Source organism: Cervus canadensis, chromosome 17, assembly GCF_019320065.1.
Source record: "Cervus canadensis isolate Bull #8, Minnesota chromosome 17, ASM1932006v1, whole genome shotgun sequence".
NCBI classification, from domain to species: domain Eukaryota; kingdom Metazoa; phylum Chordata; class Mammalia; order Artiodactyla; family Cervidae; genus Cervus; species Cervus canadensis.
In genome coordinates, this window is record NC_057402.1 from 2505288 (window position 1) to 2532877 (window position 27590).

Genomic DNA, 27590 nt, shown 5'->3' on the forward strand with positions numbered 1-27590 from the left:
TGTAAAGACTCCATGCAAATACAGGCAGTGCTCAAACAACAGGAAACCACATTCTCTTAAAGGACTGGCTGAGTAGCTTCTCTGTCTCTGATGTAACTTTGTAACTTATGTATCCAATAAGCCTTCTAACACAGGGAGTGGAACACACAGTATCTGGCTTCCCAGAACCAAAGGAAACAAGTAACAAAACCTAAAACTTGTGCAGCAAAGAGAGTGAGTTATTTTGAGATCAAAAGCAGGGGAAAAAATATTAAGTGTGGGGCAGGGCAGCAGGCAGAGGAACAGTTTAAGCACCTTTTCCTAAACTCAAGGACTAAAGAGAAGGAAGCTCCCATGTTCGCTGGCTCTCCGCCTGGACAGAGTGCCTGCCACTCTTCTCTGCAGCAGGCCCTCTCCACATCTACAGAGGGCATCTTTGCAGAGGATCGCTGAACTTGACCTGAAAACAACTAAGACTAGCGCTAAGTCCGCAAAGAAGGGCTCCTATCACACTTCCAAATGTAGCTTGGCGGGAGCAGTCAGAGATGGGCCTGCTGGCCTCTCCCTACAGCCTTGCGTATCAGACGCCAAGCAACTTGAAAACATCACTCCAATAGGAGCTCGAAGACCCTGCCCCATTCAGCAGGCCTGCGGCACAGTGAGGCCAAGGCAGCCACATCCCCCACCCCCACACTGGCTGCCTCAGGACAAGGACCCAAGGGCTACAAAACAGGATTTCCACTCTGCCTGCAGCCCTTGTGCCCACCCCGAATGCCTTCCCTCAGGAATCCGCCTGCAACTCCCATCCCGTGCCCCAGCACCTAGATACCTGCCCTGAGACAAGGATCCTTAATTAAAGCAGCAGCAGCAGCGACTGTGTGTGCAATCCTTAACCTTTGCCACACGCAGCTAAGATGTGTTTGATCTTCCCAGACACTCTAATCAACAGACATCAACCTCCTCTTCTAGATGACATTCTCAAAAAGCTGCAGCGAGGACTCTGAAGCCTGGGCCTGGCCACCGCCCAGCGGCTCCTGTGAGACGCAGAGGAAAGCACGGCGCTCCACAGGGAGCAGGAGAGAGGCAGGTCTTCCAGACCCGACACCAGCCGCGCCTGGACAAGGGGCCGCCCTGAGGACCTCCAGCGACCCGCCCCTCTGGAAACCACCTCCTGCTCAGACTGCAACAGCGTCCTGCGTTCTCCCTGCCCACGCCCACCCCTGTAACGAGTGGGTCCCACAGTAACGAGCGCAGAAACACAACACGGGTGGAACTTCAAAACACATCAGGACGTGAGCACCTGGGAGAGCCGCTGTTCTTGAACTTCATACAAGTGGGATTACACAACACACGGGCTTCTTTTGCTCAAGGTGAAGTCTTTCCACAGGGCTAAGGTGACACCCACTCTCCCAGGCACAGCCCGCAGGGCCCTTCACCCCGTCACCCCACTCTACCCGCCCCGCTTCCTTCTTCCCATCACCCCTTACACAGTACAGCGTCAGGATCTGCTCATGTTCTTCCCCTTTTCTGGAAGAAAGCTACCTTTGGCTACCTCTGCCTCCTCCAGACAACAATTTTTCACATACCGAGGTCAAAATGTTCCCAGTGGCCCTGAAGAAATTCTGGGTTCCTCCATGCAGCCTTCACTCCCATGGAAATCAGTAAGGCTGAGTCAAGTTCAATATGATCAGCAGATGCTAAAGGTTAGGCTTACTTTGAGATTTGTTGTTGTTTAGTTGCTCAGTTATGTCAGACTCCTTTGCAACCCCATACACTGTAGCCCACAAGCTCCTCTGTCCACGTGATTTCCCAGGCAAGAATACTGGATTTGGTTGCCATTTCTTTCTCCAGGGAATCTTCCCAACCCAGGGATCGAACCCACAATTCCTGCACGGACAGGTGCATTCTTTTCCACCAGGGAAGCTACCATTGAGATCAGTCTTTCGGAATTCTCTTTGGACTGGTTCCCTCCCACAGGGATACAGGCCCAAAAGACATAAAGCAGCTTGCCCAGGTTGTTGTTCAGTTGCTAAGTCATATCTGACTCTTTGTGACCCCACAGACTGCAGAATGCCAGGTTTCCCTGTCCTTCACCATCTCCTGGAGCTTGCTCAAACTCGTGTCCATTGAGTCAGTGATGCCATCCAACCATCTCTTCCTCTGCCATCCCCTTCTCCTCCCGCCTTCATTCTTTCCCAGCAACAGGGTCTTTTATAGTGAGTCAGCTCTTCATGTCAGGGGGCCAAAGTGTTGGAGCTTCAGCATCAGTCCTTCAATTCAAGACTGATTTCCTTTAGGATTCACTGGTTCAATCTCCTTGCAGTCCAAGGGACTCTCAAGAGTCTTCTCCAACACCACAGTTCAAAAGCATCAATCTTTCAGCACTCAGCCTTCTTTATGGTCCAACTCTCACATCCATACATGACCACTGGAAAAATCATAGCCTTGACTAGACAGACCTTTGTTGGCAAAGTAATGTCTCTGCTTTTTAATATGCTGTCCAGGTTGGTCATAGCTTTGCTTCCAAAGAGCAAGTGTCTTTTACTTTCATGGCTGCAGTGATTTTGGAGCCCAAGAACATAAAGTCTCTCACTGTTGCCATTGTTTTTCCATCTAATTGCCATGAAGTGATGGGACCAGATGCCATGATCTTAGTTTTCTGAATGCTGAGTTTTAAGCCAGCTTTTTCACTCGCTTTTTTCACTTTCATCAAAAAGCTCTTTAGTTCCTCTTTGCTTTCTGCCATAAGAGTGGTGTCATCTGCATATCTGAAGTTATTGACAGTTCTCCCAGCAATCTTGATTCCGACTTGTGCTTCATCCAGCCCTGCATTTTGCATGATGTACTCTGCATAGAAGCTAAATAAGCAGGTGACAATATACAGCTTTGATGTACTCCTTTTCCAACTTGGAGCCAGTCCATTGTTCCATGTAAGGTTCTAACTCTTGCTTCTTGACCTGCATACAGATTTCTCAGAAGACAGGTAAGGTGGTCTGGTATTCCATTCTCTTTAAGATTTTTCCACAGTTTGCTGAGATCCACACAGTCAAAGGCTGAAGCAGAAGTAGATGTTTTTCTGGAATTATCTTGCTTTTCAATGATTCAATGGATGTTGGCAATTTGATCTCTGGTTCTTCTGCCTTTTCTAAATCCAGCTTGAATATCTGGAAGTTCTTGGTTCACATACTGTTGAAGCTTGGCTTGGAGAATTCTGAACATTACCTTGCTAGGGTGTGAGATGAGTGCAACTGTGTGGTAGTTTGAACATTCTTTGGCATTGCCTTTCTTTGGGATTGGAATGAAAACTGACCTTTTCCAGTCCCATGGCCACTGCTGAGTTTTCCAAATTTGCTGGCATACTGAGTACAGCACTTTCACAGCATCATCTTTCAGGATTTGAAAGAGCTCAGCTGAAATTCCATCACCTCCACTAGTTTTGTTCCCAGTGATGCTTCCTAAGGCCCACTTGAATTCGCATTCCAGGATGTCTGGCTCTAGGTGAGTGATCACACCATCGTGGTTATCTGGGTCATGAAGACCTCTTTTGTATAGTTCTTCTGTGTATTCTTGCCATCTCTTCTTAATTACTTTCTGCTTCTGTTAGGTCCATACCGTTTCTGCCTTTATTCTGTCCATCTTTGCATGAAATATTCCCTTGGTATCTCTAATTTTCTTGAAGAGATCTCTAGTGTTTCCCATTCTATTGTTTTCCTCTTTCTTTGCATTGATCACTAAGGCTTTCTCATCTCTCCTCGTTCTTCTTTTGAACTCTGCATTCAGATGGGTATATCTTTCCTTTTCTCCTTTGCCTTTCACTTCTCTTCTTTCCACAGCTATTTGTAAGCCCTCCTCAGACAACCATTTTGCCTTTTTGCATTTCTTTTTCTTGGGGATGGTCTTGATCACTGTCTCCTGTACAGTGTTACAAACCTCCGTCCATAGTTCTTCAGGCACTCTATCAGATCTAATCCCTTGAATTTATTTGTCACTTCCACTGTGTAATCGTATGGGATTTGATATAGGTCATACCAGAATGGTCTGGTGGTTTTCCCTACTTTCTTCAATTTAAGTCTGAATTTGGCAATAAGGAGTTCATGATCTGAGCGACAGTCAGCTCCTGGTCTTGTTTTTGCTGACTGTATAGAGCTTCTCCACCTTCAGCTACAAAGAATATAATCAATCTGATCTCAGTATTGACCATCTGGTGATGTCCATGTGTAGACTCTTCTCTTGTGTTGTTGGCAGAGGGTGTTTGCTATGACCAGTACATTCTCTTAGCAAAACTGTTAACCTTTGCCCTGCTACATTTTGTACTCCAAGGCCAAACTTGCCTGTTACTCCAGGTATCTCTTGACTTCCTACTTCTACTTCCAGTTCCCTGTGATGAAAAGGACATCTTTTTTGGTGTTAGTTCTAGAAGGTCTTGTAGGTCTTCATAGAACCACTCAATTTCTGCTTCTTCGGCATTAGTGGTTGGGGCATAAACTTGGATTACTGTGATACTGAATGGTTTACCTTGGAAATGAACAGAGATCATTCTGTCATTTTTGAGATAGCACCCAAGTACTGCATTTCAGACTCTCTTGTTGACTATGAGAGCTACTCCATTTCTTCTAAGGGATTCTTGCCCACAGTAGTCGATATAATGGTCATCTGAATTAAATTTGCCCATTCTGGTCCATTTTAGTTCACTGACTCCTAAAATGTCCATGCTCACTCTTGCCATCTCGCCTCTGACCACTTCCAATTTACCTTGATTCATGGACTTAACTTTCCAGGTTCCTGTGCAGTACTGGTCTTCACAGCATCAGACTTTACTTTCACCCCCAGGCACATCCACAACTGGGCATTGCTTCCACTCTGGCTCAGCCTCTTCATTCCTTCTGGAGCTGTTTCTTTGCTCTTCTCCAGTAGCATACTGGGCATGTGCCAACCTGGGAGGTCCATCTTTCAGTGCCCTATCTTTTTGCTCTTTCATACTGTTCATGGGGTTCTCAAGGCAAGAGTGCTGAAGGGGTCTGCCCTGCCCTTCTGCAGGGACCACGTTCTGTCACAGCGGTCTGCCCTGACCCGTCTGTCTCAGGGGGCCCTACATGGCATGGCTCATACTTTCACTGAGCTAGACAAGGCTGTGATCCGTGTGGTCAGTTTGCTTAGTTTTCTGTGATTGTGGTTTTCATTCTGTCTGGTCTCTGATGGATGAGGAAAAGAGGCTTGTGGAAGCCTCCTGATGGGAGGCACCAGCTATGGTGCAAACCGGGTCTTGCTCTGATGGGCAGGACCATGCTCAATAAATCTTTAATCCAATTTTCTGCTGCTGGGTTAGACAGGAGGAATCCTCCAGGTAGGCACTGTCAACTCTTAATTAAGGAGAGTGTAGGGAGGTGCCTGTCCTTGTCCCAAGGCAAATCCCTGAGGTGCAGGAGCCTAGGTCTAGACCAGCTCTTAACCTGTGCTACCCAGAAGCCAGGCTGACAGTGACCTTGTCCAGGAAAGTCCTCCAGTCACCTGGCCCACTCTGTCAGGAGCCCCTCACCACTCAGTCCCCCTGCACACAGACTCAGGGGCGTCCTCAAGCCTTAAGGGTACCTGAAGAACTCACATTTCAGGAGGGCGGTGGTTCTCTGTACCCAGTTCTATGGCCCAGTTCAGTGGTTCTTCCAAACTCTGCAGCCATCAATGTCTGGAAGATTCATTTGCCTCTGGATTCAATGTGGTTCAGCACCAACTCTTCTAGTATTTGTGTACAGACACCCTGACTAGAAGCACCTCAGAAGCAAACACGCATTTCTTTCCACCCTAGAAAGTACCAGGCCTTCCTGCCGCTGTAACCCCCTTTGGCTTGGTACCACCCGCTGATCTACAAAAGTCTTTAGTGAAGGAGCCTAAGTCTCAGCTCAAATCCCACCTACCAACAACCCCCTCCCCAGTCTGCACCCAGAGCTCAATCCTGAGGCTCTGCGGCCTCACCCGCTGAGGTCAACTTCATTTACAGGTTATCTCATCCACTGGAGTGGGTTTCCATCTTACAGCAAAAAAACTCCAACCTTCCATTTTGAAATTATCTGTAGGGTCTAGTATGGTGTGACAGACACAGCTGAGGGTCAAATATTTGTTGAATGAAGGAAAATCTAATTTGAATGTACTAGTGTTATTTGTACACTTCCCAGGTGGCGTTAGTCATAAAGATCTGCCTGCCGATGCAGGAGTTCAATCCCTGGGTTTCAGAGAGCCCCTGAAAGAGGTGATAGCAACCCACTCCAGTATTCTTGCCTAGGAAATCCCATGGCCAGAAGGACCTGGCAGGTGACAGTCCATGGGGGTCGCAGAGTCAGACATGGTTGAGCAACTAAGCACGCATAATATTACTTGAGTGATTTATCTCCTATCACTATAGTAAGATTGTATAGCAATGAACTATTTTGATATATTCCCCCAACACTGACAGGACAGGAACCAAAATGAGACATTTACTTAATATTTAACTACTACCTCTAAAAAACTAGGATGACTCTTAAATCAAAACACAACTTTATACACATAAAGAGATATAAAATTCACATTTATGGCTTCCTTTGGGAATCCACAGTTTTTGTCAGAAAAGTTTTAAGATATTACATTTCATAGAAGAATCTCTCTGGTTTCTAGAAAGCAGCCAAGCAGAAAGAAGTTCATTTCCAAGAGAAACGGAAAAGCAGTGACTCGCTCGTGACTTCGAGCTCCGGGGACACTTGAGACAGGGGCACGGGCGTCAGCACAGCACTGCTCTGATCCCACCGTCCCTGCCACAGCCCGCTGAGGCCAACGGTGACCACTGTGACGTCAGGGGACTCACACACGGCTACGACTTGGCCAAGAGCCCACAGCCATCAAGCAGTGGACCCACAGCTTCAACCTGAAGTCCTGTGTTAAGCCCAGCACATTTGCAATGAGACAAGCTCACCGGCATCCCCGTGCCAGGACCATGCCAGTCACGGCAGAAGATGACCAAGTGAGGGACAGTCAGGCCTGTGGCCTCGAGGATGAGGAGGTAGGCACCCAGGACACAGCCTGGATAACTCCTCGAATGTGCAAGGAAAGTAAGGAAACAAAGAGGGGCGAGGAATAAAGTGCAGTTAAAGGAGAACAACTGGATGCTAAGATTCAGCCAGAGAAAAGTGTTAGAATCCAGTTTGGGTGGTCTCCTAAATTCAACCCCCTTCTGCCTTTCTTAGCTAACGAAGATGTCCCCAACACCAAGGATTTAAAATAACTACCCACCCTGTTCATGATTCAAAAACTTGTTACACACCATGAATAATTTTCATTGTGAGTTCAGCCAAATTTGAGGCAGGATTCCAAGTTTTAGCAAATTAAAGAGCCAAATAGGTATCCTGAATATTCTTAATGTTCTCAGTGGAAAAAAACTACTGCTTAGTTTAATTCATCAACTTCCTACAAAGACTCAATATTTATCTTCAATATTTATTTCAAATATGTTTACTAGAAAAATTTAAATATGTGCTAAATTACATCTATGTATACATACATAAAGTTAAATTCCAAATTCCAGTCAAAAGGTACAATACTAAATAAAAGATCTGTTTCCTCAAAGTTTAGATCAAAATCTGGTATAAATTACGAGTTCTTATTGAATTATCTTAGGGGAAACAAATATATGGTTTAAAAAAAGGACTGAATACTTAAAAGAAATTACTATGTAGAAGAGCAATACTGAATTGACAAGCAAATGGATTCTACAATAAACAGTTACTACAGTGGCAGTCCCTCAAAGAAAGGGCCATCAATAAAAAGAAACAGCAAGCTACGAGTTTTACACATATCTACATTTCTCACCATCAAGATTTTTTAAAAATCTACAGAATCTTCAAAACCTGGCTCTTCATAACACCATAAGCTATTCTGCAAATCTATCAACCACCTCTCCACCTAAGAGATAGAACAGACTTAGAAAACAGTAAAATAGATGGCATATTCAATTATTATTTAAATTGCTAATATGCAAGTGGCATCTGTAATCAACAATCACCTCTGACCAATGAAGTGATTCTTGTACATATAATCTGCACAGGCGAGGAGAAACATGAACACAGAGCATGCAGGGAACTCGGGTGAGGGGATGGTAGGAGTGGTAAGGGAGGGTGTTGGACACTTAACCCGTTTTTACAAAATCTAGTTCACACTTACTGAACAGACTGAGATAGAATTCAGCTGTGTGGGCTTTTTTTTTTTCTGTCCCCCCAAAATTCTAAATGGAAAGACTGTAAATGTGCATTATTCTTGAGTTGCTTTCCACTAATTACAACTAGAATAAACATTTTTAATTACACTTACTTGGTAATTCACCCAGAAAACCTTTGTTCAAGCCCAGCATCTTCTTTTCAACACATCCTGCATCCTTCCTCTCAACTCTGCAGCTGGATCGACTAAGGGAGAGGACAGCCCTCAGGCTTTCTCCTACCTTGGGCTCACAGCTCTAAAGGTGTTTGAAGGGAGTGTGAACCCTGCCTGATTTCTGAAGGAAGAAAAGAACCTCACTGAAATCCCTTGCAAGCCATTAGGATCAGAGGACATTCTGAATTAAATACACAAATTACAGGGTGGTGGCCTAGGCAAATCAAAGCGCTCCCAAATTGAAAAGTATTTAAGTTCTCTCTGCTACAAAAACTGATGAGGTGTACATAGTCCTTGCATTGGCAGCATGTTAACTGAAACGTCAGGAACATCTCTTTGCACATTTGCAGAATCTGGTAACACGGTCAAGTCACACTAACTTATCCCAGCTCAAGAGGCTGACAAGCACCCACCATTCCAACCTCTATCAGAGGAGGCATGTGTGTCACAACTCACAACCACCAGGAAGCCAAGGCAGGCAGAGAGCTAAGACCGTGCAATTAATTTCAACTCAGTAGCTACACATATAGCAAGATGAAGGTAGACCTATAAGCTGTATGTAAGAAAAATTCCAATCTTTATACAGAACAAGCTGGGCTGTCAGATAGCTAGATACACAAACACACAAACTTAAGATCTTTTTTAAAAAATACAGATATTTCTTGCTTTCTACAATGTTTTTTCCATATTTCCACTAATATACATGATAATTTTAGAGATGCTAAACTATCTTTGATTGGCTTTTCAATACATAATAGGTGTACTTTGAAACTGCCGTTGAATTAAGTTACAAACTCAATTAAATTAAAATGAGGCTTCTGTTTAAAGAAAGTCACTCCCCCCCCCAAAAAAAACCCTCTTTATAAAGCAAAGAATCACTCAGTATCATAAATAATCATTCCTTATTATACCTTTCTTAAAGAAAAAAGAAAAATGCTAAAGGGTGAAGAAACAGCTAGCTGTAATCTGTCAAGAAGTTACTTTCAAACCACCCACATTCCTCCCATAAGGATACTAGATTCTCGAACTGTGGAATATCAGGTTTGGAAGAGACCTCTAGGTTTATTATCTGTGTTAACCCTCAGCACAAACATCTTTAAAATAATAACATCTAATGTTAAGTAGCAGGTATGGTTGTCAAAGTGCTTTGCGAACCACAGCCAAGTTCAACTCAAGGAGATTTACTAATACAGATGGTCCCCAACTTAAGATGGTTCAGCTTAGACTATTTCGACTTTAATACAGATGGTGCAAAAGCCATAGGCATTCAGGGGAATCGCTGAATTCTGATCTGTCCCAGGCTAGTGACATGCAGTACGATACCCACTGGGGTTCTGAGCAGCGAGTCTCAGCTGCCGGCCAGCCCGTGGAGCACGAGGGCAAACCACCAACACACTTGCCACCATTCTGAATCCAGACCACCATTCGGTTTTTCACTTTCAGTACAGTATTCAACAAATAATATGAGATATTCAGCACATAATTATAAAACAGGCTTGTGTTAGATGATTTCGCCAAACTGTAGGCTAATGTCAAGTTCTGAGCATGTCTAAGGTCGGCCAGGCTAAGATGTTTGGTATGTTAGGTGCACTAACTGCATTTTCAACAACGATATTTTCAAATGCTATCAGGATATAACCCCATCATAAGTTGAGGAAGTTCAGTATAGCCAAAACAGCCTTACTTTTCCACCAGCCAAGTGAACAAGTGAATTCACACTTGGATTCAGAGCATATTTCTTGAGTAATCTGAAAAGGAGGGATAAGTTAAGGCAGCCTTTAGGATAACATGATAACCAACTAAACCCTTGGTTACATAAACTGATCTTCAGCTAGATCCGTGTGCTTTATTAAACAATAAATCCAGATGCAGTTTTAATCCAAATGCAATTATTCATGCTAACTGTCATGTTGTTTGTTTCCAGGCTGTTGAAAGTGTGTGTGCCCTAGGGCAGGTTCCCACATGACCGCCTTCATCCTAACTGCACCATTCAGGCATTCTCTGTATCAGGAACTGAGGTAAACATGTTACACAGTAGATAAAGAAAGACACTATGCCCACTTTACAGATCAGAAACCTCAAGTTTAGCGACAGACAGCTGGGAGCAGAGCCTCATCACACAGCCTGGTGTCCAACTTCACCGATGCCCAAGAGTACTAACATGTGAGAGGTTAAAATTTTACTCTGGCTTGGTAATCAGTACCACTTTACCTCTCAAAATCTTAACTTCAGAGTTAAGACTTCATCTTCCATTGCCAGCCAAGAGTGTTTGGACTTATCTTGATTATTTAATTAGCTTCTAACAATACTTGGAAGGGACTTGAATAAGAAAAAAATTTTTCAAAGCCTCAACTTCGGTATTTGAATTTTATAATCATTTGGAATCATTTTTCTTCCATTCAAACTCATTTCAGTTGAAAATTGTCAATAGCTGTGTTTGTACTTCTGGTTTTATGATCTGTTTATTTCTAAACCTAGAAGAAACTCCCAAAAGGAAATGGAGTCTACACAGCTAATCTCTGGCCTGAGTTACCGAAGGAATTTAACAATAGAAAGGATTGCTATTCTTGCCAATTCTATTAATTGACTTTTTTCCCCATAAGACTATTAAGTGACTTAGAAAAAAGTCTCAACTCCTTCATAATTGAAAAAAATTATATTACTGTTTTGTTAGAAATTTACTTTGAGAATAAACATTAGGTAAATTATATTTGCAGATAAAAATATTTTACAATATCCAATTTTGTGAGTTGAAAAGTGAGATGACATAAGGAAATCCAGGATACAGAAGTCAATTTTGCCAAGTAAGGTACACTTTACAGGCAATAAAAGTGAAAATCAGGAAAATTCAAAAGCAAGGAATCCTTAAACTACTACCTGTAAGCAGTTAAATATGACTCAGAATGAACTGACAGCCAAGATAAACACTTCTTCAACTGTAGCAAGAAAAAAGGATGCACAGGAAATCAAAATATTATTTCTGATAAATCAATGGGCCCAAATATATTACTTTTTAATTGAGAAAACCAGTTTCTAAAGATAAAAAACCTCCCAGTGACAGATATTCATCAAACTGCATCAAGAGAGATATAGGATTACTAGTTCCATTTCTAAAAACTACTGCAGATTAGTAATTAAAAAAGAAAAAAAGGAGACTATGTAGTTTAAACATTTTAAGAGACTTGGAATGTCTCAAACTAGATTGACACCTTGTAAAAATAAAGCAGAGAAACCCTGAGCCAGGAGTTCAGATTTTTACTCATATTTTTACTAAAATTCCACAGGCCACAAACTAGGTACCTGGTTCCCATTGAATTCAATGATCATCTACTAAATATTTTCTGCAAGCAACCTAGGTCATGCTGTAGACCGCCTCTTCCAGCCATCCCCGTCTTTCTCATCTTCTTCAAGATCATGAGAGCAGCAAGTTCTAAGGAAAGGTTGTGACCAGTTATCAGAGCTCTTAGAACAAAACAGTTTTCCAGGGGCTGAACTTTAGAATGGAAAACTTTCAGTACAACCTTCACAGCTCTCTCATTTTCCAATGGCTTCTAAAGCAAAGGTTTAATCATCATTCAAAATGTGGCCTAAATGTTCACCACACGGAAGAGCAGCTTAGTGTTAGTCTTCCTGACAATCTTATTGCACTCCTATTGACTGAATTGAACAGAAGTTTTCATGTCTACAGACATGCAGGCATAAATGTTTTCATATTCGAGTCCAAATCATTCCTGTTCCAGGGATCACTGGAGAAGAAACCAGAAGCAGCAACTATTTTACTCATTCAGACTTAGAGTTTCATTGCACACATTAACTTACAATTTTCAATATATATATATATATATGACAAAGGGCAGACAGGAAGGGGTAATAGAAGAAAAACTGAGGTTGCTGAGGGCCCAATAAAAGTTGTTCTGTAGCTGTTTGAGAACTTGGCTTTGCACATCACTTTCCTAGGCCAGAGGAAAACTCCTCCTTAAAATGCTGGAACCTTTCCAAAATATCAATCACAACAGCCCCAGGGACTAATCTGATAAGATGAGACTGAATGTATAGTAGCCCGAATAGACACAATGTATCATGGCTCAAGTAAGTCTTTCCAAATTTTAATGGTGGAGAAAAGTTGCTTTTATTTTTCTATATTCTCAAATTAAATGCATTCACTTCAAATAGTTAAAAAAAAAAAAAAACTTCCCCTAAATAATTACTGGTTGCTTCAGTTTGGAAATAGTGGGGTCATTCTGGAGAAGAACAATGGGCAAGAGGTATCATTTGCACGTGATAAAATCCACACTTCTGCCAGTTTGGACAAACCCATACAGCCCTTTAACTACACCGCAAGCAAGTTATGTTCGGATCCGTCGCTAAAGGGTTAACGCCGCAGAGGATGTTAAAAGCAAAAGTCACCTGTCAACGGACTTTAAAAGCACTTTTGCTTCTGAAACATCACCTCCTGCGTTTGGAAATGCAACACAATCCACTCCAAGTGATCCTAAACCTGTCAACACACAGCGAGGGCGAGCACTCCCCCCGTTCCCCCGCAGCAAGTGGCGCCCGACACACTAATCGGCTCCTTTCTGCACTCGCACCCCCCCACGCCCCCACCCCGGCGTAGACACACACACACAGGGGACGGGGGTGCAGACTTGCATCGCCAGGCTGGAGTCACGAGGAAGAAGAGTTTGATACCCCGGAATGACGAACTCCAAAGCACTGAATTCTTCTTCCTAGTAGGGCACGGAGCGTGGGGAAGATGGCCAAGGGGCGCGTGGGAAGAGAGATGACCTATTTTCAACGACCGTTTTTATAACTAGAAAGTGAGGGAGAGAAACGGGGCGGGGGGGGGGGGGGCTAGTCCCCAGCATCCCCGCGGGCGCCTGAGGTGTGGAGAGAGGAACACGAAAGCCACACAGCCCTCGCCCAAGCGGCGGGGTGACGACGGCAAGGAGGGAAGAGAGAGGAAGGAAGCGGGTGCGCGAGCCGGCCGCACGCAGGGCCGAGCCCACGGGCGCGAGAGGGACGGACCCCGGCCCCGCCCGGTGGGCGCCGAGGGGCCGGGCATTCCTGCACCTGCTGCAGCCGTCTCGGGGCGGGCGGAGCGGGGACCGGGGGATCTTGGGCGCCGAGAGGCGATGAACGCGCCCCTCGCCCCCGCCCCAGCCCCGGGCAGGGCCGGAGGGTAGAAAGGCCGTGCGGCGCACGCCGACCTCGCTGGACTCCCGGCGCCCAGGGCCCGACCCGCCGGGCCCCCAGGGCGCACACCGCCTCCCGCACTCTGGGCCCACAGAGGGGCCAGCAGGGCGCGGGCCTGACCACGGCCGAGGGCCGCCAGCCTGGGCGTGGGGCGGCCGCGCAGCGCTCCGGGGCGGGCTGGTTGGCGGTGGCGGAGGGTAGCGCGAGTCGGCTCCGCGGGCCGCGCGCTGAGGAGGGGCCGCCGCCGGCACTCACCTGCCCACTTTTGCCCCTTCGCGCGGCGGCGGCGGCGCCACACTCCGCCGGGACCCACAGGCCACCTCAACCAAGCCCCAGGCGGCGGCGGTGGCAGCGGCAGCCGGACGGGAGGGGGCGGGACGGCTGCCTCAGAACAGCCCCGCCGCCGCGGCCCAACCCGGCTCCGCCCGCCCCCGGGCCCCGCCCTCGAGCCGCCACCGCCGCCGCCGCCCATTGGCCCGCGATTTAGACGCAGGGGGCGCGGCCCCGCCCCGCCGCCCCCTGACCGTTCCGCGCCGGTTCCTCCTCAGCCATTGGACGGGCGAACTCCAGGGGTCCGGAGCCGCCGGCTCGGCCCGCCAGCTTCCGGGCCATAATTGGCTAGGCTGAGCGCAGGCCCGAGCGTTGATTGGAGGACAGGCACTCCCCGCCCCCCCGGGGCCCGCCTCTCGCGCTTCAGTTCCGTTAGCAGGTTCGGTTGCTCCAGAATTCCCTCTCCTCCCCCACCCCCACCCCCCAGGGGGCGGGACCGACGGGATGGGCCCTCTAGCGGGCCCCTCCTCCCTCACGCCGCGACCAACGACTCGATGGGCGGGGCCCGGAGGAGACTGGCGGCTCTTTCCTCGTTTGAGAGCGCTACGTTCTTCTCATTGGCTGACCGGCGTTCCTCCGGTCGCTCATTTTTTCCGTCACAGACGCAGCGCGATGACGTAGCACCCCCGACATTCCACGTCCAAGATGGCCGCAGTCGGCAAGGAGAGACGTCGCTAAGGGGCTTACCTCAGGCGAGGGGTGAGTGAGCAACGGTCTTCGGACGGCGCCACTTAAGTCCTGCGTACCTGGAGGTCGGGTTAGGGTATGGCCACCAGCCTCCAATCTCTGGTGGAGTCTCTCTTCCTGGATTCCGATTTCCTCCGCTACCCCCCTGTGCGAATCAAAGTTAGCGGGCGATGGCGGGGCTGCGGCTTCCGAGACGCGCTCGGGGAGAGGGTCTGAGGCGCAGGAGCTGATCAGGGAACCTGGCTCGGACTCTAGAGTAGGTAGCAACCCACGAAGTGAAAGGCGGTTATGGTTCAGGGGGTTTCTGGAAAGTGGGGAGAAAGGGCAGGGGGTCTTAGGCACTCCCACACACTCAGCGATATAACCGCAGACCCACATCTTTCCAGTCATTTCGCAGTGTGTCAGTCCCAGCCTTGGTAAAGCCTGAGTCTTTGCGTATTGTTCCACAGCTAGGATGCCCTGACTTCGGAGTTTGAAGATCGGTGCATAGAGGGTGGGACTAGGAATGAGGAAAACGCACTTCCGCGATTATTAATCGTTTCGTTCTTCCGTTCACGTCGCGCTTACAGACCCTCTCCAGGGTTGTTTGGTTTGTTACTGGAGGGATTGTTCTTTAAAAGTTGAGGCGTTGAGTCTAGAGGGATATCTCAGAGCTCTCAGATTACCCGCACAAAACATGGTCGTTAACGCTCCCGAAATTTGGCCTGCCAGTTAAAACGGAGCTTTCGCTGTTTTCTAACATTAGGAGCGACTCAGAGCATTTAGTTGAAAGGGGCCTTTTTATGTTTTTAACGTAAACTTGATGATGCTTGGGTATCTCTAATTCCCTCGTTAAAGATACCTAGCACAATGCCTTGCAATCTTAGCGCTGATTAAAGTTTGTATGATGTTGCTAGAGTGAGAGCTGCACAAAGCTTTGTATCCTCAGCATCTAAGATACTGCCGGGATACTAATCTGTCCCTATTGCTTAATGAATGCGTGAAAATGAAAGTCGTTCAGTCGTGTCCGACTCTTTGCGACCCCCCAGACTATACAGTCCGTGAAATTCTCCAGGCCAGGATACTGGAGTGGGTAGCCTTTCCCTTCTCCAGGGGATCTTCCCAACCTAGGGATCAAACCCAGGTCTCCAACATTGCAGGCAGATTCTTTACCAGCTGAGCCAGGAGGGAAGCCCAAGAATATTGGAGTGGGTAGCCTATCCCTTCTCCAGCGGATCTTCCCGACCCAGGAATCGAACCGGTGTTTCCTGCATTGCAGATGGATTCTTTACCAACTGAGCTATCAGGGAATGAATGCATGGATGATGATAATAGTGGCGATAATCATAGACATTTGATTGGTTAAGATGCCTTAACCAACGTAAACTTAGATCTTAAGCATCTTAGATGCCTGCTTGTTGACTATGAATATAATAGTTATCCAAGATTCTTTTAGTTTATTTGGAATGACTACCATTGATGTGTAATTTTAACTGTTGTCTCACTTCGATTATCTTGTGATGCATTGTTGAAAAATATTAGTTGATTCTTGCATAAAAGCATGTTAAACATTTGTTCCATTTTATGGAACTTAGTTTGCACCAACAAGCAATAAAGAAACGTTCTAATTAATGAGATTGTTGTGTCTTAGGCGTCATTTCTAAAATTGAATATCACAAAGAAAAAATGGTCATGGTTTGGCCTACAAAATAAATTGCTCGTTTCAGGAGATTATATTTGAAAGCAATGAGTTTGCTAGGAATTGAGAAGAAAAAAATGTTTTCAGTTTTCTTTAAAACTAGGTCCAGGCAAAACCAGGAAAGATTAAGGTCAAGGGAATAGAGATTATAAAAAAAATGCTTAATTGGATTAAATCTAATTCATATTTTCAGGGTCAAATAAAAAATATGCCAAAATACTTACAGATAAGATTGTGAAATCATTGTTCATAACGCTTGAGGTATCTTAAAAGTGCAGTTAATGATAGAAGACTGGAGTGTGGTAAATGTGTCAGTTTTTGCAGAGAACAGTTGAATGGCTTTGGATGCTAGAGCCAGTTGTTGTTGTTGAGTGCCTCAGTCATGTCCGACTCTTTTCCACTCCTTGGACTGCAGCACACAGGACAGGCTTCCCTGTCCTTCACCATCTCCTGCAGCCTTTTCCAACTCATGTCTGTTGAGGCAGTGATGCCACCCAACCATCTCATCCTCTGTCATCCCCTTCTCTTCTAGCCTTCAATCTTCCCAGCATCAGGGTATTTTCCAGTGAGTCAGCTCTTCACATGAGGTGACCGAAGTATTAGGGCCTCGGCTTCAGCATCAGTTCTTCCAATGAATATTGAGGACTGATTTCCTTTAGGATGGACTGGTTGGATCTCCTTGCAGTCTGAGGGACTCTCAAGAGTCTTCTCCAACACCACAGTTCAAAAGCATCAATTCTTCGGCATTCAGCCTTCTTTATGGTCCAACGTTCACATCCTTATGTGACTACTAGAAAAACCATAGCTTTGACTATATGGACCTTTCCCAGCAAAGTAGTGTCTCTGCTTTTTAATACGCCATATAGGTTTGTCCCAGCTTTTCTTCCAAGGAGCATCTTTTAATTTCATGGCTACAGTCACCATCTGCAGTGATTTTGGAGCCCAAGAAATTAAAGTCTGTCACTGTTTCCATTGTTTCCCCATCTATTTGTCATGAAGTGATGGGACCAAATGCCACGATCTTTGTTTTTTAAATGCTGAATTTTAAGCCAGCTTTTTCACTCTCCCCTTTCACCTTCATCATCAGGTTCTTTAGTTCCTCTTTGCTTTCTACCGTAAGGGTGGCATCATCTGCATATCTGAGGTTACTGATATTTCTCCCAACAGTCTTGATTCCAACTTGTGCTTCATCCAGCCCTGCATTTTGCATGATATACTTGGCATAGAAGTTAAATAAGCAGGGTGACAATGTACAACCTTGATGTATTCCTTTCCCAATTTGGAACCAGTCTGTTGTTCCATGTAAGGTTCTAACTGTTGCTTCTTGACCTGCATACAGATTTCTCAGGAGGCAGGCAAGGGGGTCTGGTATTACCAGCACTTTAAGAATTTTTCACATTTTGTTGTGATCCACTCAGTCAAAGGCTTTAGCGTAGTCAGTGAAGCAGAAGTATATGTTTTTCTGGAATTCTCTTGCTTTTTCTATGGTTCAACGGACATTGGCAATTTGATCTCTGGTTCCTCTGCCTTTTCTAAATACAACTTGAACATCTGGAAGTTCTTGGTTCACATACTGTTGAAGTCTAGCTTGAACGATTTTGAGCATTACTTTACTAGCATGTGAAATGAGTGCAATTGGGTCGTAGTTTGAACATTCTTTGGCATTGCCTTTCTTTGGGATTGGAATGAAAACTGACCTTTTCCAGTCCCATGGCCACTGCTGAGTTTTCCAAATTTGCTGGCATATTGAGTACAGCACTTTCACAGCATCATCTTTTAGGATTTGAAAGAGCTCAGCTGGAATTCCATCACCTCCACTAGTTTTGTTCCCAGTGATGCTTCCTAAGGCCCACTTGAATTCGCATTCCAGGATGTCTGGCTCTAGGTGAGTGATCACACCATCGTGGTTATCTGGGTCATGAAGATCTCTTTTGTATAGTTCTTCTGTGTATTCTTGCCACCTCTTCTTAATTACTTTCTGCTTCTGTTAGGTCCATACCGCTTCTGTCCTTTATTCTGTCCATCTTTGCATGAAATGTTCACTTGGTATCTATCATTTACTTGAAGAGATCTCTAGTCTTTCCCATTCTATTGCTTTCCTCTCTGTCTTCGCATTGATTACTTAGGAAGGCTTTCTAAACTCTCCTTGTTCTTTTGAACTCTGCATTCAGATGGGTATATCTTTCCTTTTCTCCTTTGCCTTTCGCTTCTCTTCTTTTCTCAGCTATTTATAAGGCCTCCTCAGACAACCATTTTGCATTTCTTTTTCTTGGGGATGGTTTTGATCACTGCTTCCTGTACAGTGTTACGAACCTCCGTCCATAGTTCTTCAGGCACTCTATCAGAACTAATCCCTTGAATTTATTTGTCACTTCCACTATGTAATCACGGGATTTGATATAGGTCATACCAGAATGGTCTGGTGGTTTTCCCTACTTTCTTCAATTTAAGTCTGAATTTGGCAATAAGGAGTTCACGATCTGAGCGACAGTCAGCTCCTGGTCTTGTTTTTGCTGACTGTATAGAGCTTCTCCACCTTCAGCTGCAAAAAATATAATCAATCTGATCTCAGTATTGACCATCTGGTGATGTCCATGTGTAGACTCTTCTCTTGTGTTGTTGGCAGAGGGTTTTTGCTATGACCAGTGTGTTTTCTTGGCAAAACTCTGTTAGCCTTTGCCCTGCTTCATTTTGTACTCCAAAGCCAAACTTGCCTGTTACTCCAGGTATCTCTTGACTTCCTACTTTTGCATTCTGGTCTCCTATGATGAAAAGGATATCTTTTTTTGGTGTTAGTTCTAGAAGGTCTTGTAGATCTTCGTTGAACTGTTCAAATTCTGCTTCTTTGGCATTGGTGGTTGGGGCATAAACTTGGATTACTGTGATTCTGAATGGTTTACCTTGGAAATGAACAGAGATCATTCTGTTGTTTTTGAGATGGCACCCAAGTACTGCATTTCAGACTCTCTTGTTGACTGTGAGGGTTACTCCATTTCTTCCAAGGGATTCTTGCCCACAGTAGTCAATATAATGGTCATCTGAATTAAATTTGCCCATTCTGGTCCATTTTAGTTCACTGACTCCTAAAATGTTGATGTTCACTCTTGCCATCTCCTATTTGACCACTTCCAATTTACCTTGATTCATGGACTTAACATTCCAGGTTCCTATGCAGTACTGTTCTTTACAGCATCAGACTTTACTTTCACCACCAGACATATCCACAGCTGGGCGTTGTTTCCACTTTGGCTCAGCCTCTTCATTCCTTCTGGAGCTATTTCTTTGCTCTTCTCCAGTAGCATATTGGGCATGTACTGACCTGAGGAATTCATCTTTCAGTGAATTTTTTCAGAATTCATCTTTTACCTTTTCATACTGTTCATGTGGTTCTCAAAAGCAAGAATGCTGAAATCGTTTGCCATTTCCCTTCTGCAGTGGACCACATTTTGTCAGAGCTCTCTGCCATGACCCATCTGTCTTAGGTGGCCCTGCAAGGCATGGGTCCTACACGGGACATGCTCAGTATATCTTTAATCCAGTTTTCTGCTGATGGATGTGGCTGTGTTCCCTCCCTGTAGTTTGGCCTGAGGTCAAACTGTGGTGGCAGTAATTGCATTAATGGACACCTCCTTCAAAAGGACTTAGGCCAGCACCCTGCAGCTCCCAAGACTGTTGTATTCAGTGCCCCTGACTGTCGACCCACGCATCTGCTGGGGACTCCTGGGCACTCACAGGCAAGTTTGACTCAGTCTCTTGTGGGGTCACTGCTCCTTTCTCCTGGGTCCTAGTGCACACAAGGTTTTGTTTGTGCCCAAGATTCTGTTTACCCAGTCCTGTGGAAGTTCTGTGTTCAAATCCCACTGGCCTTCAAAGTCAAATTCCCTGGGGGTTCTCAGTCCCTTTGCCAGATCCCCAAGTTGGGAAATCTGCTGGGCCCTAGAACTTTCGCAACAGTGCAAGAACTTCTTTGGTATAATTGTTTTCCAGTTTGTGGGTCGTCTGCTCAGCAGCTCTATGGTGGGGCTAATGGCAACCTCCTCCAAGAGGACTTACGCCACACGCTACTCCTCCCGGGTCTGCTGCAGCCAGAGCCCCTGTCCCCGAGGCATCCCCTGCTAATCCATGCCTCCGCAGGAGACAGTCACACACTCAAAGACAGGTCTGGCTCAGTCTTTTGTGGGGCCCCTGGGTCCTGGTGCACACAAGGGTTCTGCTTGTGCCCTCTAAGTGTCTATGGCGAGTATGAGGTTTGATTCTAAACATGATTTTGCCCCTCCTACCATCTTGTTGGGGCTTCTCCTTTGCCCCTGATGCAGGGTATCTTTTTTTGGTGTGATCCAACATTCTCCTGTCAGTGGTTGTTCAGCAGCTAGTTGCAGATTTTGATGTTCTTGCAGGAGAAGCTGAGCACACATCCTTCTAGTCCACCATTGAAGTCATACTCCAGAGCTTATTACTAATCTATATTAGGATATTTAGGATGAGCAAAAAGAGTTTCTGAGTATTTGGAAAAGCGGGCTCATAGCCTCAAACTGGCAAAGCTTCCATTAAAAAAAAAAGCTAGTGACACAAATTATATTTGCTTTTGTTATAAGTTTACTACACTGCTGAGGGATAATTTCCTAAGGACACTGAACATAATCCCACTTCATATAATAGATACCAGAGGTAACTGTACACTGAATAACGTCTGGTTAGATGGATTTATAGCCATTCAAATTACCAAATCCCAAATGTTGATCAATAGGTTGATGTCAACTGGAAGAGAGTTCTTTAGAGATAAAGCTGTAGGGCTCTGGTCTTGCTCTCACTCTGGTTAGCACTTTTTTTTATTACCAGCTTTAAATATATGAGGCATGCTTCTCAAATTAATAAATGTACTCAAAATCTGTAGTGATAGTTAGCAAGTATGTTAGATGACACTTAGATTCAAAGCATTCTTCAAGGCTGAAATTATAAACCAAAATTAACAAGATGTAGATTTACCAGGAATTACTGAATCCATGAAAATTCAATTATGTGTGTGTTTGAGATGAAGAAGATCTGACTTGGGGGAAAAAAAAAAGGTTGTATGATGTAATGTTCCATTTACAGAAGTGAACTATAAAGTTCTCCCCAGCTAGGGGAAAGGTGGTGTTTTACTCTAATGATAAATTGTATTTCTTCCATTGACTAACTGTGGAATTAGGCAAGTTGCTTCATGTCTCTTTGGCCCCGTTTTCTCAGGGATAAATGGTGAGGAAAACATAGCTTGCGGGCATGCTGCAACTCAGCGGACACACAGTGGGCATGTTGGTGAATATTAGTATATTCACTCATACTATGCAGATCACATGAGGAATGTTGTTTTCCACGTTGATTGCTAATGTTTAGGGAGGCTCTTGAAATACTAAAAGCCGCGTTGAGAAAACAGAGCTGTTTCTTTACCCAGAAGAGAAAGGAAAAGAAAAATTGTCTTCACATATTTCAAAGTCAATCAGTAGATAAGGGAAAGGTATTTTCAAGGCTTAGGGGCTAGGTGGGAGCTACAAAGTTGTTGAAAGGTAGATTTCTTTCATTCTGCGCCATCTGTACCAGATCCCTGGGATGAACAGAACAGATAAAAATTGATATAAAGTTAATACAAAAGTAATGTAAACACCAGTTATTGATACCTAGCAATACCATAGGCTGCTTTGTCAACTATTAAGGTCCCAATGAAAGTGACCAATTGAAAGTCAATGACCAAATGTTACTGTTTAGAGGCAGTCTGTGCACCGGATGAGAAAATTGAGTAGTGACCTTTACTGTTGATTCCAGTTTGTAAGTATCCGTAATTCTAAATGTTGAAAATGCATTTAATCTTTTCTCAGTTAGTGATACCCTTAAAGCACATTCCTGAAAGATATTGTTAAAATGCCTTGACATGCCGCTTGTTTACGAAGAGATTTTTACTTTGTGGAGGTCTTAAATCTCCATCATTTTCACAGTAGTCATGAACTGCTAATGAGAAAATTTATAACTCTAGAGTCTTGTGGAAAAAATAAATTGAAAAGTAATAGGGAACAGGGTTCTAGAACTGAGGTTAGAACTGTTTCAGGGGGTGACTGATTTAGAGAACTGTCTCTATTCTATTTACGTGACTTATTTTCTCTGTGTTGAGCCTGTTGTTCATCCTGTCCTGGAGTCTTAACAGCACATAGGGTAGATTATTAGCGTGGGTTCTGGCGATGACAGCAAGGTAAACGGGTTTGAATTCTTTTCCATCCCTATTTAACCCCTACTGGACTGTTCCTGATCCTTTTTTCCACTCCGTCCCTCTCTTCTCAGCAGAGGTCTTGGCACTTTCCAAAGGGAATGGAGATGCTGTCTTATGTTTTATTTTCTCTCCCTTAGATGATTTTTTAAAACATCTTTCTCACACTCTTCCTTCCCTCTGTCTCAGAGAAAAAGCAAGCTCCTTTTTATTATCCCTAGGCTTTTTATTATCTCTTGGCCCCTTAACCGCGCAGTTGCTTGCCCAGCCTCTTCTAGTGGCTCCTCTGGCCACAGACATCCTTCATTCTCCTCTATGCCGAAGAAACAATAACCCGTTTTATACCCTGTTCATTCTTTGTCACCCATACAGTTTTGCTTCTGCCCTACTGCACCTCCAGAAAGTTTCTTCTGTTTACACATGTGTATATGTCTGCTTTATTGAGGTACAATTCACATATCATACAAATCATCCTTTTAAAAATGTACGAGTCAGTTGTGCAACTACCACTACACTGAATTTTTAATGTTTCATAAGTCATAAGCAGTCCTAGTAACCTTTTCCTAATTCCTGTCCTTTGATTTTTCTTTAGCATTTGTTACTGTTGGCTACTGCCTCTTACTTAAAGCTGGTGTTCCCTTGGTTTCTTATGTAATTAAGGGTGCAAATTTCCTTACCTTTTGACCATGCCTTCCCTTTCTGTCCTTCCTGATTCCTGAAGTTCTTCAGAGTTGTGTCCCTGTCTTCACTCTCCATCCTTCTGTCTATCAACATGACGTTATCTGTCAGTTCTATATAGGTGAATCCCAAGTAGATGAATCCTTTCTAGATTTCAGTAGCCCTGTTTATGGGTCTGGTGGTTATTTCCTCACAAGTATCTAGTAATTATAGAACCACATTCTTTCCCTCCTCTGTCGAAACCAACTTTTTTTCACGCTTGAAACATAGTAAATTAACTGTGAAAGTGAAAGTTGCTCAGTCTTGTCCGACTCTTTGCGACCCCATGGACTATACAGTCCATGGAATTCTCCAGGCCAGAATACTGGAATGGGTAGCCTTTCCCTTCTCCAGGGGATCTTCCCAACCCAGGGATCAAACCCAGGTCTGCCTCATTGCGTGTGGATTCTTTACCAGCTGAGCCACAAGGGAAGCCCAAATTAACTTTACTCTCAGAGAAAGTAATATTGAAGAGAAAAATGGGGAAGAGAAAGACTTTTGTTAACTGTACTTCAATTTAAAAAACAAAAGTCTTTCTCTTCCCCATTTTTCTCTTCAATATTACCCTTCTCTGAGAGTAAAGCAAATGAGTCATCTCTTACTATTCTTTGCCCCGTGGCCAATTGTGATGCCCCTCTTTCTCCCGCGGCCATTTGTGGGGCCGAGGCCTTGTTAGGCATTGTTTCAGCAGCTGTCACAGCCTTCTGCCTGGTCTCCCTTCTGCACATCTCTAAACTGCCCCTAAGGCATCACTGTCCCCGCCCTATCATGCTTTATTGTTTCCCTTGACTCCCTGATAGACAGCGGGGCTCCCTGATAGACCGCGGGGCTCCCAATAGACCGCAGGGCTCCCTGATAGACCCTGGGGCTCCCTGATAGACCGCGGGGCTCCCGATAGACCGCGGGGCTCCCTGATAGACAGCGGGGCTCCTGATAGCGGGGCTCCCTGACAGACACTGGGACTCCCTGATAGACACTGGGACTCCTGTTAGACACTGACGTATCTGTTTCTCTTTGTGTCTGCCTAGAATGTAAGCTTCTGGTGGGGTCGAGAGCTTGCCTCTCTTGTTTCCTGCTATGTCATTGAGGCCTGGCTCATAGAAAATGTGCAGAAAACATTTGAATAAATATGGAAATATATTTGAATGAATATGAGGGAAATATTTGAATGAACATGGAGAACTGTTATTTTAATATGTTTTAAAGACTCCCAACTAGTGTCCTGTGAATAAAGTACAGATATGCTGAGATGTCGATCCCCTCAGCCAACTGGCCAGTTGCCCTCTGCTCTACAAGAATGCACACGAATGTTTATTACTATTATTAATAATTGAAAACCAGAGACATCTCAAGTGTTCATCCACAGTAGGAAACCATTGTGTTCGCAGAATAGAATACTGTGCAACAGAGCTTCTCAACTTCAGCAGAGTTAATTCCTTGTTGTGAGAGATTCTTCTGTGCTTTAAAAAAAATGCTTAACTATGTTCGTGACCTTAGCCACTGGATGCCAGCAGCGGCCCCGCAGTTAGGACCACGAAAACGCTGCCACGTGCACATGCCAAAACATGTGCCCTGGAGGGCAAGCTCACCCCAGGTTGAAAACCCCTGCCGTGTAATAATGAGAATGTGACAAGGACGAACCCCACAAACCTAACATTGAGCAAAAAAAGCCAGTTGTAAAAGAGTGATAATATCTCATTCTACATCCTTTAGAAACAGGGAAGACTATCGGATGGGAATAGAAGTCAAGATGGTGGTTATCTTTCCATAGGTGGTGATTAGGAGAGGAATGGGAACTGCTGGGCTTTGGTAATATTCTGCTTACCGACTGGACGGTGCTACACAAACATGTTCATGTTGTGAAAATCCATACCTATACACTTAAAATCAGTTTGCTTTTTTGTGTGTATGCTATAATGCCCTTAAGGCTGGCTCCTGAGCTGAGTCCTTTTGTAACTTTGACTTTTAGGACTCAGGAGCTAGCCTGAAAGAGCTGTTTCCAGTGGCTGTAAACTGGACCAGCGAGAGCAGCAAATAATGGTAGTGGTGGGATTATAACTCAGAGAATAAGGTAAGTGTTGATGAGCCCATCCTTGTTTAAATAAATGAGGGAGAAGGAACAAATCTTTCTTACAAAAGAACTCCAAGTGATGTTGAAGGAAGGAAAGAAAGAGAAAATCGCCACTAGAGCACCATAGTAGTGGTTGCAGGCAAGATCCTCAGGAATGCTTAAATTAATAGGTGATGCTTTTAGGAGAAACAGGTACTTTGCATACTATTTTGCATTGCAAAATCCCCCCCCCCAAGATATTTATATTGCAGTAGTTTTGATAGAGGTCTGCACACATTCTTCAGTACAACTCCTTCAGGCAGTGGCACTTAACTCCCTTATTTCCCTTACCCTAGAGTGTGGCCTGGACCTTGAGGTCGCTCTTAAAGAATAGAAGATAAAAAGTGAGAAATAGTGACTTACAGTGAGAAACTGGCAGACCCCATCGTAACCAAATGAGGACAGTAAAGCAGGTCATTCTGCAGTCACTTGCCCCCTCACGTGATGTGATGAGAAGGGCACTTTATGACGTTCTTCCTCAGAACTCCAGTCTATTAATAGGAAAATATCAGACAGACCTAAATCAAGACATTTATTACCTTCTAGTACTCTTCAAAACTAGGAGGGTCAAGATAAACAAGGAAAACATGAGAAACATATTAGAAGATATTAAGGAAACGTGAGCCCCCAAATGCAACGTAGCATCCTGGATTAGATCCTGGAACGGAAAAGAGATTTTTGGAAAAATTCAAAGTCCAGATCAAGGCTATATAGTGCAGTTAGTAAGTTTCCAAAATTAATTTTTTAAGGGAAGCTGGTTTAGGATATACGAAAATTCATCTTTACAACCATCTTTACAACTCTTCTATAAATCTAAAATTATTTTTAAATGGTTGTTGTTGTTTTTAAGTAAAACCATATAAAAAGATGTACTCAGAGAAATCTTGTTCCCATCCCAGTTCTTTCCATTCCCTGTTGGTAACCAGTTTTTTGATTAGTGTTTGTTTTTTGTTTTTTTTTTAAGTAAAGATATCTATTCTTACTTCCCCTCTTTTCTTACATAGATATGTACCAATGTTAGTAACCATGTATGCTGATCCTGGAAATTTCTCCACACCCATAGTTAAAGATCTTTCTCAGTCTGTCATAATAGCTGCATGGCACGCCGTTTGTGTTAATGTACCATGTTATTCAGCTAGTGCCCTAATGATGGGCATTTGCATTGTCTGTAGTTTTTGCTGTTATAAACAATACTTTGAATGATCTTGTGCACCTTTGTCTTCTATTTGTGATGATGTTGTCCGAGTAGATCCTTTGAAGTGGAATTGCTAAATCAAAGAGCAAGTGCTGCTGCAATTTTGTTACATATTGCCAAATTCCCCTCTGTGAGAGTTGTTCCATTTTGTACCCCCACCAGCAGCATATGAGATTACTTGCTTTTCTCTGGCCTTGCCAGCAGAAAAGATTTGGGCTTTTTGCCGATCTGATTGGTGAGAAATGATATCTCAGTACGACATCTGAGATATACCATTTTCTGGATATATTATAAGATAAAGCAAATATATAAATGGTATAACTGAAGATTAAGTTTTTCAGTGCAAAGGAAACATATAGACAGATACACACACATATATAAACGAGATCAAAGATTAAGAAAAAACCAACTCTTCATTTTTACTAAGCATCTGATTATGAACTCTTAATATATACTGAGGCTTTAGTGAACCAGTCTCCCCCGGCCCCCACCCATTGCCCAGTTCAGTCACACAGAGCGTAAATTAGTTCAAGAAGATTACTTTTCTCCAGGTAGTACTTCATTCTTCCTGTTGGAGGAAGACCACATTCTCTTTAGAGCTCACAGGTGCAAGGAGAGCAGTCCACCCCCTGTCACTTTTCTGACCAGAGATGAAGTGTGGCGCACAGGAGAAGTTAGGTTTCCAGATTAACTGAAGGCCCTGGCCCAGAGCCTGGCTGCCCGGATGCTACTTTCTTGCTGAACCAGACCAATCTGGTTCTAGCTGCCTCCTTAGAACCTTTTCTCTGCCCTGTATGAAAATTCCTGTTTTCTGGTCCGATTTACAAATAATTTACATATTATAATGATCTCTAGGTGAGAATTCTTATTTATTGTTTTCTTTTCCCAGCTTAGAGGTTTTAGAGAATTTCTTCATTCTGAATGAAAGAGAAGGGGATGAAAGCAAGAAAAATTTAAAGGCACTTCTTTTCCTTATAGGCCACCTCCCTCCACCCTCTCCCCCTAGATCACTACACCCATACCTGATCTACATTGCTCTGTTCAGTGGCTTGTTCAGATATTAATTCATCCA

General features: G+C 44.3%; 2 protein-coding genes and 1 long non-coding RNA gene across 8 annotated transcripts in view; 1 reads left to right on the forward strand and 2 right to left on the reverse strand.

The window, feature by feature from the left end:
* The window catches only part of SETD3 (SET domain containing 3, actin histidine methyltransferase), a 75538-nt gene extending 61544 nt beyond the window's left edge, over positions 1 to 13994 (reverse strand). For 2 of the 3 annotated variants that reach the window (XM_043434410.1, XM_043434409.1), the window contains exon 1: positions 13822 to 13994. The gene's annotated coding sequence lies outside the window, so the exon portion shown is untranslated. The remainder of the gene's footprint in view (positions 1 to 13821) is intronic. The other variant, XM_043434411.1, reaches the window with a different exon arrangement.
* Positions 13995 to 14482: 488 nt separating this feature from the next.
* The window catches only part of CCNK (cyclin K), a 28867-nt gene continuing 15759 nt past the window's right edge, over positions 14483 to 27590 (forward strand). For 2 of the 4 annotated variants that reach the window (XM_043434413.1, XM_043434415.1), the window contains exon 1: positions 14490 to 14595. The gene's annotated coding sequence lies outside the window, so the exon portion shown is untranslated. Of the gene's footprint in view, positions 14596 to 25182; positions 25285 to 27590 lie in introns of all 4 variants that reach the window. The other 2 variants (XM_043434412.1, XM_043434414.1) reach the window with 2 other exon arrangements.
* Positions 21707 to 25720, reverse strand: LOC122419659. Its single transcript, XR_006262952.1, has 3 exons — positions 25687 to 25720; positions 23174 to 23260; positions 21707 to 21842 (listed from the first exon to the last, which is right to left on the reverse strand). It is a non-coding gene; the product is annotated as an uncharacterized LOC122419659 (long non-coding RNA).